Source organism: Sciurus carolinensis, chromosome 7 (assembly GCF_902686445.1).
Source record: "Sciurus carolinensis chromosome 7, mSciCar1.2, whole genome shotgun sequence".
Taxonomy (NCBI): Eukaryota; Metazoa; Chordata; class Mammalia; order Rodentia; family Sciuridae; genus Sciurus; species Sciurus carolinensis.
In genome coordinates this window covers 90,283,259-90,297,518 of record NC_062219.1, presented here as the reverse complement: position 1 = coordinate 90,297,518, position 14,260 = coordinate 90,283,259, and the positions used below count along the sequence as shown (strand labels likewise).

The window sequence follows — 14,260 nt, the reverse complement described above, 5'->3', positions numbered from 1 at the left end:
GGTATGTAACAAATCAACCCAAAACATGGTGACTTAGAACAACATTCATTTACTTAGCTTATAATTCTGTGGCTTAGAAATTTATACTTGGCTTAGCTCAGTGATTCTGTGGTCTCAACTGTTTGTGTCTGAGTTTGCGCAGATATCTCTTCTGTCCTGGCAGGTTGGATGAGGGAGGCTGGTCTAGTTTGGCCTCTGCTAGATAATGTGTCTCTGCTCCAGATGATCTCCCTTCCTCCAGGAGATTTCCCAGACTTGTTCTCAGGGTGAAGACAGGGATCCAAAAAGAGTAATAAAAAGAATGCGAGGCATCTTGAGAACCTTGGCTCAGAACGAGCATACCCTCACCTCCGCTACATTCTTATGGCTCAAGGAAGTCCCAAACCAAGCCCAGAATAAAAGACCAAAAAGTAGATCCCACCTATTGTTGAGAGAATCATAGATTATAAAAGGTATGGATATATGTAGGGATGGAAAAAGGGGACAGACATTTTGTAATTATATAACACAAATAATATAAAAGTATATTTTTAAATTATCAAATCTCCTTTAGAATAAACAGGTTGGGTTGATTTATCTACTTTATCTATTTTATTGTTCTCTCAAATCCTGAAATATAATTAGTTGTGTATACAAAGTGAGATTTGGATACTCTGTCAAAATATATTTTCAAATTTGAAATAACAGAACCATTTTATATATGAAAGGAAAATATAAAAAGTGAAATTCTTCATTATACTACTAACAAATATAATGTATCAAATAATTTTAAAAGGAATAATTTTTTACTTTGATATCATGAGCTTGTTAATTTTAGCTAAAGTAAAACTGAGACTGGAATAAATGGTAAAAGCAGGTCAGAGTTGAAATGCATTTTTAGGATCTCACAATTAAATCTTTCTTGGCAATTATGCCGAGTATTCAAAATGAGTGCAAGAATGTTAAATGCTGTTATTATAAATACAGCACTTTCCCATCATAACTGTAAAGCAGCTGTCAACATGTCACCTTACTTCCTGTGAATTCTCTGTTGGTTCACCTTGTGGAATTTTACTCAACAACAGACTGTTATAAAATTATTTCCTGTACCCTGATAACATGTGTAAAACTTCTACAACTTTTAGTAAGGACCTACTTGTTTGATTTGACAGCTGACTTGAAAAATGAAGAGAACAGATGGAGGAGAATAATAACTATGATTTCAAAAATCAGAACAATTTATCTGTGGCCAGTGAAAACTGGTATGGGAGTAACCATGCCAACTTTCAATTACCCATGGAAGCAGGCAATTGGGAAATGGTAACGGCAATCCCATGACTGAGCCAGAGGCTTAACATTAGTCGCTACAGATTGTGTGTAATTTTCTTGATTCCTTATAGTACTAGTGAATAATTAATTAATGTGAAACATTTAGCCCTCTATTTTTGCATCACTTATTAGTAGTTCTAGAAAAAAATGGAGAGAAAACGAGAGAGATACACAAATGAGAATAGTTATCAAGGACCATAAAATTTCATGAATATTGAGGTCTTTTAAAGAATTATTTTCAATGATTGCATTCTCAACACTATATGAATATATGATATTTAACCATTCCCTTGATGAATACATAATATTTAACCATTCCCTGGTAGTTGTAAATTTAATCCTTTCCCATGTGTGTCTTTGGTGATTTGGGCAGAGTAAATTTGGTAAAATGAGAGCAGAAAACAAGTTGGAGTATGTTGAAGAGTTAATTACTACATAGATGACAGAGTAAAGAGACCATGCAGAACACCCTCTCAGAACTGTTTATAAAGGAGATCAGAGAAATAGAGCAGTAGCTGGAGGGAATATGGTTTACTGAAGGAGAAAACTTAATGCACCAAAATCCAAAGCAAGGTCCCTGGGAGGAAATAGCAAGATATGAACAAAAAGCAAAGTACAAACCAAAGTCATTATACAGAGGATTACAAATGTCTTATACTTCCTACGGATTAGGAAGGATTTAAGGACTTAAGCCAGTAATAATTTCATATTTAAGAAAATCCCACTGCAATCAAGAACAAGACAAAGGTATCACCATTATTTTTTAACAGTATTTTGTTATTTCTGGACAATGTCATTTTTATTTCCAAATCAAATAAAATTTAAACTTATCAATTTATCTTCATTTTCCCCAACACCACCTATTTTTACTCTTGTTCTTCTACATCCATTCTCCAAATTAAGGCCAGGTGAATCTTTAAAAACTAATGATTTGTCTCCTGTTTTTAAAACATGTTGGTTGTTTCCCATTAAGATCCCACAGAGCCCTGCAATCTTCTTGCACTTCCTTGCTGGAACTCACCTCTCCTCCTCACCCTTGTCCTCTTCTGCTCCAGCCACACCAATCTCTGTTACCTTTTCGATGCCACCAAGCTCTCTTCTGTACCAAGTTTGTCCTTTGGTGTCTCCACTGCTTATGATGGTTTTCCCATTCACTTGATTCACTTCTTTTCATTTACATCTTAAAAGTCATTTTCTTCAAGGCTTTCTTTATGCTTAAGTTAAAATTCATTCCTTCTGCCAGGTGTGATGTTGCACACTTTTAATTCCAGTTACTTGGGAGGCTGAGACGGGAGGATCACAAGTTTGAGGCCAGCTGTGGCAACTTAGCAGGACCTTTTCTCAAATTTTAAAAAGAGATTGGGGCTATAACTCAGTGGTAGAAAGCTCCTGGGTTCAATCCCCAGTGCAGCAAAATTAATTAATTAATTTGTTCCTTCTGTTATAATTTCTCATTGCATCTTTAACACTGTACTTCATCTTTGAGCTTTTATCAGAATTCGTAAGTTTCCTGATGTGATATTTTTGTTTTTCTGTTCCTCTCCATAGAGTAGAACCTCATCTATCTCTGTGTTTTAGCTTCCACACCAAACACAATGCCTAGCACGTGAACAAATTCAAATAATTAATTCATCATCACCAAGGAGTAGTGTAGACAAGTAGTATTTTTTTCTTCGGCTTCCTAAAGATACTTCCTAAAGTATCTAATAATTACTATTTTGGTACAGTCATCATCAACCCTATTTTTTTCAGACCCTATTTTTTTCAGGTGTAGTTATATGTACAGCATATTTAATGTTTATGTACATATACTTGCTGGATCACATTACTTTTATATGTATTATCCTTGGAATTGTGATTTAAAAAGACAATATATAAAACATTAATATATTCAATAGTGTGCTAAAATATGCACAGAATAAATTGTTTAATGTATTTCAGTATTTTATTATTTGCATTGTCTTTTTGCAGGCATTATTTATTCTGTAAAAAAAAAATACACTTCTTTTAAGACCAAATATGACCATGTCTTTCAAATTTAGTGGTGCTGTTAAATGTCATCTACTGCCTCCTGTGTCAAGATTTTTAGTTGCATTTACAGAGGAACTTTGGCTTGTTAACTGTAATGACCTTGGGCTGGTTTTTGTTAAGGAAATTTATTCATTAACAATTTTATGTAATTTAAGGACAAAGAAATATGGAAATTTGGGAGCACAAAAGGAGAGATGAGTAGGAAAGGTGTGATCCTCATTTGCACAGTGATTATGGCAACCTGACCTTTGACAATTTCTTGTTAATCTGTGTTGAGTATAAAAGAGTGGCTTTTCAATTTGCCTGAATGTTGCTTTTATCTGTTCTTTACTCCAGCTACCCTGTTTCTTCACCCCAGGCTCTAGAGCTGCCTTGGGTTTGCATTCTTAGGTTTTGGTTCCCACTTTCTCCTTGCTCAGGGCCTGCCTGTGCCTTGCCTGTGCCTTGCACTCAGCTTCCGTAGCTCTCTGCCAGGACCCCCTCCTTAGCTTCTGATTTGTCTCAGGACTCTGCTGTTTTCTTTTCTACTTGTTTTACTTTCACCCATCCATGTCTGATTTCCTCTTCAGGTTTCTTTCTTTCATTTTTCATTTCTAGTAGCTTTAAGAGGAGATGATAATTTTTAATACAAATGTGTGAATTCACAAGCAGGTGACTCCAAAGCATTTTTGCATTAAAACAAGGAAAAGAGCTATTATGCAGTTCCCTGCCACCCCTGAGTACTTCTGAATGAAACTGAGTTTTAAATTAAGAGTGAGGTAAAGGCAACACTCCCATTTGTACATGTGTTCTTAATGTATATTTAAAAAGATGTGGTTTTTAGATATTTTTATGGGATGTATTTAAAAATAAGAAATTGCTTCTGCTTAACATAATCATCAAATATTCATTATTTTAACTATTTTTAGTACTTCTCAGTTAATAAAAGTTTTGTAAACCAAATCTCTTTATTGGGGATACATTCCAGATGGAAGGAAAATAATTAACTGAGTGTCACAAATATTAGTGACAGGTGCATCATTTTTATTTAGAGGCTGCTGGCATGTGAACTTCTTTCACAATCAATGTAAAAGCAATTCACTGTATAGGAGTTGATGAACAAGTGTATCCCACCAGACTGAAATAGCAGAATTCCAGTGTACAGCAGATAGAGGTGTTGGTGCAGCTGCTCTTCCAAGTGAATGATGTGCAAGGACTGGCTGTATAAGAAGTTATCATCTAGGCTTATCATCTATTGCTTCTCAGCCTAATATCTTTAAGAAACTATCCTTGGTTTTTACTTTTCTTTGCTAATCCTCACAATCCCTCTTAAGCCACATAAGTAACTTCCCATCAGTGATCTGTTGTAACAGCAATCCAGGGTAAATGAGACAAGACCTAGAAAAATGATTAGCATGTGCTTTGTCTTTTCTGCATTTTCTTTATTACTCCTCATTTTCTGCTGATAATCATACCATATATCAAAAATAAAGACAAAATTATAAAGCACTGATGCTTTGGGCAAACATTTAGTGGAATGTTATTTTAAGTACCTGCACTTGTCCAGCCCTGGGGAGTGTGGTGATGCAGATGGCTTTAGCTGGCTGTGTTCCAGGGGCTTACTGATAGTGATCTTGCCTCCCACTTAAGGTTTACATGTGTGTACAGATGAATCATGGGTTGATATTTTAGTAAAACTACAGGACTGGGGCACACCACGGTATGCAGTAAGCACAAGTCTAATCAAAGGTCCTTTCTTAGTGGGAACTTAGGAGGTCATCTATATTGACTCTCATTCTTTATTCAGATTTTAACAAATGGTTTACCAGGTTCTGCTCATTAATGCTAATAATAGACAATTTTAATTTCTTTATTTTAAGCCAATCTATTCCCTGTATTTTTGTAGATGTTCAGAGACAAGTTTGCTGAGGGTGAGGACAAATGATGCCTACCCTTACCCAGCGCGCTTACCCAGGCATTGGAGATCGAGCTCTGAAGGCACAGATCTAATTTTATTTAGGGTTGCACAGGACATATAGGGACACATTATCCAATCAGGTTAACATGCTTGTTAAACTATAACAGAGTCAGCCTATAGGTGAACTATACCGTTGAGGGTCCAGGTAGTGTAAACAAATCAAGCATGCCTAAGCAATTCTGCCCAGCAACAGGTCTGAGACAAAGGACTGGGGGAATGGCAGGCTCCAGCACACAGCATGAGGCAAGGTAGCGTGGACTTACATCACAGCTTTCTGTGACGCATGTCAGAACGAGGCCTCCCCTCAGCTCAAACTTAGCTTCAACAGCTGCAAAGACCTTCATTCCATGGCGAGTCTTTACCATTACCTCAGTTTCTCTGTTCAGACTGTTTTGCTTACTTAGAAAATGGTGTCAGTGAGTGCTGGCAGATAAACTTGAGGAATGTTCCCTACATATTTTGATCAGTCTTTTCCAGTTCTTTGGCTGACAGCCTTTTGGAGAGTTCAAGACAATTGTATATTTTCCTGAATACATCCATGCTCACTTCTCAGGTTGCAGTCAGTATCTCATCGTGTTTCATGGATCACAGTTCACAGATCAGTCATATTCCTTACAGCCTTTATCTCATAATACCATAACTCATCAGTGTACTGAGAGTGTAATATTCTGAAGTGAATAGAATTTTTCTATTGTATTTTGAGCAGTGAATAATCTAGGTTGCATAACAGAGTAAAAGAATTTAGATTTAGCAGACCTGAGTCCTAATCTGGTTCCAACTCCAGTTAATTGAGTGGCTATTTCAAAATCTTCCTCTGTAAAAGAAGACAATGAGACTAGTTACCTCTAGAATCACAAGTGTTTAGAAGCAGAGTGAATCTCAAAATATGTAGGGTGTATATTTTTGTTGTTGCTGTTGTTTGGTACCAGGGATTGAACCCAAGGGCACTTTACCACTTTACCACATACCTAGCCCTTTTTATTTTGAGACAGGTTCTCATGAAGTTGCTGAGAGCCTCATAAGTTGCTGGGTCTGGCCTTGAATATGTGATCCTCTTGTCTCATCTTCCTGAGCCACAGGATTACAGGTTTATAGTCTCTGGGCTCAACTGTAAAGTCTATGACTACTTTCAGATATGTTTTCTTGAATCAAAATGTAAGCATTTACATGTATATGTGATAATTTTATTTTGAGATTTTTAGCCTGGTATTCCTACTTGTCAACTTTTAACGGTTGGTTCTGGAATCTAGTACATTAGTCATCTTATTTTCAGCTCTGTAATGGTCATGGATTTCTCATGTATACATGAATTCTGGTCCTTAAGTAACCAATATAAATATTGAACAAGAAAAGCCCAGAACTCAGTGCTGTGGCACGCATTTGAGTACTGTAACTTTCTAGATGACATTCAAACACAAATGAAGATACAATGAGTATGTTTATTTAATCATTTACCTCATTGAAATTTAACCCACATCTAGCCAACACATCCTTTGCCAAATGTTTTACTAAATTAAATCAACTAATGACATAATACTTCCCTGAGTTTTGGTTTTGACATGATATTCCCTCTTGATAAAACCAATTATTTAATAATTAAATCCAGAATTCCACCTAGGATCAATTTTAAAATACCCATCATTCCTGCCTATTTTTCAAATGAAAAAACATTGTGTCTAAGCCTTTCCTTTTCCAGAATTCTCAGAGATTCAAGTTAATGGTTAATTTCCATGAGCACCTTAGCTATCTGCCTTTAATCTGTCCTCTCCTATCTTAATGCCTGTCTTTGGTCTCAAGGGTGGTTAGCTAAAATCAATTAATTAAAAGGTCTTCAATTTATTTTTCAAGACTGATGTCTACTAGAACCTAAAATATTACTGAATTTCTTCAAAACACATGATTTAGTACCTACTCTATATAAGATACTGTGTCCAATGAATAACAGAATGAAAGAGACAAACCCTGCTTTCAGAGTATGTATGAAGAGGTTTGTATTGGATGCTGTGGGAGGAAGAAAAGGAGAGAAAGTGAGTGAAAGTAAGATTCATTAGTGAGCCCTAAGGTATAAGTGAGGGCTCTTGGAGAAAGGAAGAGGCAAAAATGTACAGAGTGGGACAAGGTACAAGATATTCAGGGAAATTAATGGAGTGCATTGCGTGTCAAAATCAGAGGTAATGTCCACCTCGCAGGGAGGACTTTTTAGAAAGGGACTGAATGAAGCACAGCTGCAGGTGAAACTTCCAAGGGGGATAACTGGTGGGAAATAATATCAAGAGGGTCTATCTGAGCATTAGGTGTGGACCTATTTGGTCACTCTCCCCAAAAGTGACAAGCAACAATATGTTGAGGAGCCATGAAGCTCCTGGTAGAATTCTCTAACTAGAAGACCCATCTGAAATCTCCAGACAAGATTAAAAGATGGTATCCCTTTGAAAGCCTCAGGCTGGTACAAGTAGGACTTAATTAAATTTTTTCCTTGGCATATTCCAGGAATTTCTGAAGCTTCTGACTTTATTTATTCTTGTGATTTATAGAAACTGCATGTTTAAGTCTAATGAGGAAAATAGATTTGGTCTCTAGTCTTGGTTTATTCAGCTAATCGAGGTCCTAAGGCAACTTAATCCAAATTATTTTATCCTCTCTTGAAGAAAGGAGAGGAAATATAGCTACTTATTCTGTGCGTCAACAAAATTTAGCATTTGATGATCAGGTCTAAGTGGTGAGTTCCTGGCTTTACCTGCTAATAAAAATCTAGAGTTATATTTACAAAGGAACCACAAATTCTACTGGTTTTGACTCCAGCAACTTGTAGTTTGGATATCCAGTCTTTTCCTGTGATGTTGCTCTTCAAATTATCACAAGAATCCTCAGGGATTCTGCATGTGTTACTTCTCTGAACTGCTCACTATGTGAGTCCAGTCAACAGTGGGCCTTGCTGTTATCCCTCTTGTTTCCCGAGAAAAGGGATAAGAACTTTCAGGTATAATTTGAGCTGACTCCTGAGTTTTTGCTGCATATCTAATAAAGTGAGATAAAGCCCTCGGTGTGTGTATATCAATCCCACTGTTGAGAGTCACAGGGAAGGAAGGAGGGGTGAGAGAGACTTTCATATTTTATCTAATTTTTTTAATGTTCATAGAACATTTAGAAAAATGTATGATTCCTTTGCCAAAAAAAAAAAATTAGTAATAAATCAGGAAATTAAGAAAACATTCCTAAGTAACACTTGAACCAAAGAGCAAATGAATAGAAATCAATGCTCAGGAAAATAAACCAAAGCATGGAATATATGAAAAGCTATACTGAGAGTGAAAATACATAGTACAAATCTTGTTTATTTTAAAGAATGAAATACAAAACTAATTTTTATTATATATAAATAAGACTGCTCCAAATAAAATAGAAGGGAATTAATAAATATGATCATTAAAAAGGATGAAACAGAACATTTAAAAACTGTAGAAAGGAAAAAATAAATTTAAAAACTGGTTTACCAAATAACCAATAAAACAAATAAATAAAACTCAACTAAAGAGATAGAAACTAGGAAATAGAAATAAAACAATAAGAAAGAAGATATGACCACTGATAGATGGACTAAAAGAATTCAGAGAAACTGCTATGTATAATTCTAAGGAAACAAATTTGATAACCTAGAGAAAATGGATGGTTTTCTAGTAAAAATGTAAAAAATTGACCAAAAATGACTGGAAAATATGACTATAGTAATTGCTGTGGAAGAAACTGAAGAGATGATTCAAGAACTACCAGTAAATAAAGCACCAGGACAAATTGGTTTTTTCAGCAGGGATTTATCTAGCCCATGTTATTTGAACTGTTCTGGGCCAAAGAAAAGATAGACAACTTCCAAGAAGTTGGCATAATTTTAATACCAAACCTAATAAAAAATAAAAATAAAGCCAAATTTTATTTATGAACATAGATACAAATATTTTAAAAATAAAATATTATCAAGTAGAATTTAATCACTCAGTAAAAGATCAAGTGATATAATACTAGGAAGTCAAGGAGGATTCAAATTATGGAATTATATGTCATTATAATAAATTACATCAACTCATTAAGGTATTGAATGAACATATTTAGAGACTAAAGTTTTGTAAAACATGCAATAATCGTTCCTAATAAAAATCTCCCAGTAAAGTAGAAATTGATGCAACATTTTTTTAAAAATCCAATGACAAATATTATTCTAAAAAAGGGCAAAATTAGATTAAAAACTAAATAAGCAAGATTAATACTTAAGGAGGTAAAATTATTATCACTATTGCTTTACGAGAAAATTAAATAATGTGTATAGTATGGGGAAAACATATGACCCTATCCCTTTTCATTGAAAATTTGACTGTAGAGGTAGAAAATTTAAGAGACCTTGGCACACAAGAAGTTTTTAATTGAGAAGAAAGTTGGAAAGATTGGTTGAATATTAGAGATATATTGAAAAAAGTAGATTTTCTTTTGTTAGCCATGAATATCTAGAAATCTGAGAAATAATCTAGTGATGTAAGTAGCAAAAGAAATAAGAATTTTGGGAAATTTTGAACAGAAAGAGTCAGGCTATATATGAATAATATTAGACAACAGGAAACAAGATCTTAAACTAGCAACATCTATAGATAACATTTTCTTAAAATGACAACAAAACAATTCAGTGATTCAAATTAATACATAATTTAATACAATACAAATAGGAATTCCAAATTTTAAAAATGTTTACAATTGGATAAATCTCCTAAAGTGTATATGGACAAATAAATACTTGAATATAGTTAAAATCTCTTGATAATGGACAAGAGTAAGTGTTGTTTTACCAGACATCATAATATTATATAATGTCACTATAGTAATATAAATACTATATCATGTGGTATAAAGATTAATGAAATAAAATCCAGAATCTATAAATTGATCTCAGATTTATATTAATTTAATACATTTTGTATTTCTATTCAATGGGAAAGGATGAATTATTTCATAGATGTGCTGCTACTACTTACTATCCATGTGAAAAATATCTTAATCCTATACAAAAATAAATTCCAGATATATCAAAGATTTATGCAAAATCAAAACAAAATAAACGTTTTGCATTTTTACAAATCTAAAGACCAAGTTATATTTAACCAAGATTTGACACTTAGGAACTATAAAGTAAATGATGTATTTACATCTATGAAACTAAATATTTTAGTGGTAACAGAGTATAATCAAAATCAATTAGAAAATAATAGTTCTGTTAAACTTACAATTACTAGGCAACCAATTAACCTCTGTATTCTTCAGAGTTTTTAAAATTGATGAGAAAAAAACTCAATATTTTAAATGAACAAAATCTATGAAAAAGTGGTTCATTAAAGAGTAAAATCAAAATGTTAAACATATAAAAAACCTCTGACTACTAGTCATCAGTGAGATGTAATTTAAAGCAATTATGAGATATGACTTTACACTTATCACTCTGGCACCTGTTGCTGGATGTTATTCAAGGACAAAGGCTTTCCCATACATTACTGGTGGTATGTGTAGAGATATAGACTCTTTGGAAAAACAATTTGGCGGCATCTATTAAAAAATAAAAAATGAAAACTATCCTTTTACCTAGCAATCACCTTCTGGAGAATCTGGCCCATATAAAGTATATCAAGTACATGATGGTATTTTTTTTTAAAATAGTGTAAGCTTTAATATAACTCCTAACACAAATGCAATTAATTTCAAACATTTACTAAGTTCCTGGAACAATTCTTCTAAGTTGGCACACAAATGTCATAACATAAATATTAACTAAGTACACAAAAATAAACCATATAGAGTTCTTACTGGTATGGAATGAGATGATGTTTATTGAAGCAGGAGTCATAGAGACTGAAAACTGGAAACAGTGAATATCATTAACAGAAAATACTTGAATAAGTTATAATAGATCAGTATCATAGTGTTTTGCGGAACTATTGAAGAGAATCAGGACTGTATTGGACATTCTAAACTGATTAATCAGTAATATTGAGGGATAAATTTAAAAGCAAAAGCGTATGTAATATAGCCAGATTTTAAAACAAAAAAGATGATCTACATTGTGCATGTATACAATTATGATCACATAACTTTAGAGGAAAAAATGGAAGGATATATACGAAGTTGACAAAAGTCTGAACTCCAGAGAAGTGTTAAAAAAATTTTTTTAAAAAGTAAGGGCAGCTATCTCTCCAGCATGGTATTGGTACCAAAATAGACAGGTAGATAAATAGTACAGAATAGAGGACATGGACACAAACCCAAATAAATACAATTTTCTCATATTGGACAAAGGGGCCAAAAATATGCAATGGAGAAAAGAGAGCCTCTTCAACCAAATGGTGCTGGGAAAACTGGAAATCCATATGCAACAGAATGAAATTAAACCCCTATCTCTCACCCTGCCCAAAACTCAACTCAAAATGGATCAAGGACCTCGGAATCAGACCAGAAACCCTGCATCTTATAAAAGAAAAAGTAGGTCCAAATCTTCAACATGTCAACTTAGGATCAGACTTCCTTAACAGGACTCCCATAGCACAAGAAATAAAAGCAAGAATCAACAACTGGGATAGATTCAAACTAAAAAGCTTTCTCTCAGCAAAGGAAGCTATCAGTAATGTATTAATCAGTAAGAGAGAGCCTACAGAGTGGGAGAAAATCTTTGCCACACACACTTCAGATAGAGTACTAATTTCCAGAATATATAAAGAACTCAAAAAACACTACACCAAGAATACAAATAATCCAATCAACAAATGGGCTAAGGAAATGAACAGACACTTCACAGAAGAAGATCTACAAGCAGTCAACAGATATATGAAAAAATGTTCAACATCTCTAGTAATAAGAGAAATGCAAATCAAAACTACCCTAAGATTCCATCTCACCCCAATTAGAATGGCAATTATCAAGAACACAAGCAACAATAGGTGTTAGTGAGGATGTGGGGAAAAAGGTACAATCATACATTGCTGGTGGGGTTGCAAATTATTGCAGCCACTCTGGAAAGCAGTATAGAGATTCCTCAGAAAGCTTGGAATGGAACCACCTTTTGACCCAGCTCTCCCACTCCTCGGCCTATACCCAAAGGACTTAAAATCAGCATACTACAGAGATGCAGCCACATCAATGTTCATAGCTGCTCAATTCACCATAGCCAGATTGTGGAACCAACCTAGATGTCCTTCAGTTGATGAATGGATAAAGAAACTGTGGCATATATATACAATGGAATATCACTCTGCCATAAAGAATGATAAAATTATGGCATTTGCAGGCAAATGGATGAAATTGGAGAATATCATGCCAATCTCAAAAAACTAAAGGACATATGATCTCGCTGATAAGCGGATGATGACACATAATGGGGGGTGGGAGGGGTTAGTGTTAGGGTTAGGGTTAGGGTTAGGTTTAGGGTGAGGGTTAGGGAGGGTGTCAAGAATGGAAGAAGGAAGAACTGTATAGAGGGAAAAGAGGGGTGGGAGAGGTGGGGGAAGGGAAAAATAACAGAATGAATCAAACAACATTACCCTATGTAAATTTATGATTACACAAGTGGTATGCCTTTACTCCATGTACAAACAGAGAAACAACATGTATCCCATTTGTTTACAATAAAAAAAAGAAGAAAAAAAAAGTACATGTAAATTACAAGTAAATGTACACATGCATGTATGCAAAAATGTGTATAGATCTTTATGTATATGCATACATACATGTGAATACATATATTGGAATACCAATGCACATTTACCAGCCATCTTAGGCAAAATATACCTATCATAGAGTCTCATTTGTGATTCAAAGTCATAAATGTTTGCAACATAAAAAAAAAGTTAGGGCAGAATAGTGTGATTTATTGCTTTGTTTTTAAAGCATTTCACATTTATTTTATAGTTTTTATATTTATAAATTTTGTATTCATAAAACATATGTATAAACATATACATTTGTATTACAGATAATTCTAGGTTCATATACTACATATATTATTGTTCATGTATCAATATTTCATAAGAAAACATTTCTTCGAACTCTGTGCTAATGTATGCTGATTTATGTGTTCAGGCATTAAGGTAAAATCATGAGATGTTTTAGAAGAATTTAAATTTAAAAATATAACACAAAAAAATGAACTAATGCTAGGAAAATCAGCTAGGCAACAGCTACAATATTCATAAATTAAAATGAACTACGATTATGACAACAATAATGGCAGAATCCTTCCCATTATCACTGCCATCATACCAATGGTCATGGGAGGATCATGGCAGAAATGGGAGCAATTTAACAAGAGTAGAGAAAAAAGAGAGAAGGGAGGGAAGAAGAATTCTCTGTTATGATTCGTCTATTTGTCTACATTTGTACCAACACAACACTGCCAAAAAGACTAATATTTATTCCAAGTATCCAGTAATGAAAATCTGCCATTATGCTCTTTAAAATTGTCTTGGGTAACCCAGGCCATTGGTGTTCCCATATCCATTTTAAAATCAACATGTCAATTTCCACATTCATACACATACAACCTGCCTGAGATTTTGATGAGTTTTCTTTCAGTCTGTAAATTCTTTGGGAGGAACATACTTTGTGATAAGGTAGAATTGTTCAATTCATAGTATATCTATTTAGGCTTTATTATCTCAGTAATGTATTGTAATTGTCACCATAGAATTTTTACATAACCTTTATTAAAATGATTGCTAGGTATTTGATGTTTTGATTCTGTTTTAAACAATTTAGAATTATAATTCCAGTGACTCTAATATTGAAATACACTTGAGTTTTATTTTTTGATGTGTTCCCAGCAACTTGCTTACTGAACTAATTACTTCTAGAAGTTTAGAGGATACTATAGCAAATGTGGATAAACAGGTCTGCTTCTTCCTTTCCAGTTCTTGTTTCTGGTTTGCTTTGATTGCCATG

The 14,260-nt window shown here is 34.0% G+C and overlaps 1 protein-coding gene across 1 annotated transcript in view; it reads left to right on the top strand.

The window, feature by feature from the left end:
• Col19a1 (collagen type XIX alpha 1 chain) overlaps positions 1–14,260 on the top strand; it is a 321,254-nt gene that overhangs the window by 101,855 nt on the left and 205,139 nt on the right. The gene's annotated exons all lie outside the window — the stretch shown is intronic.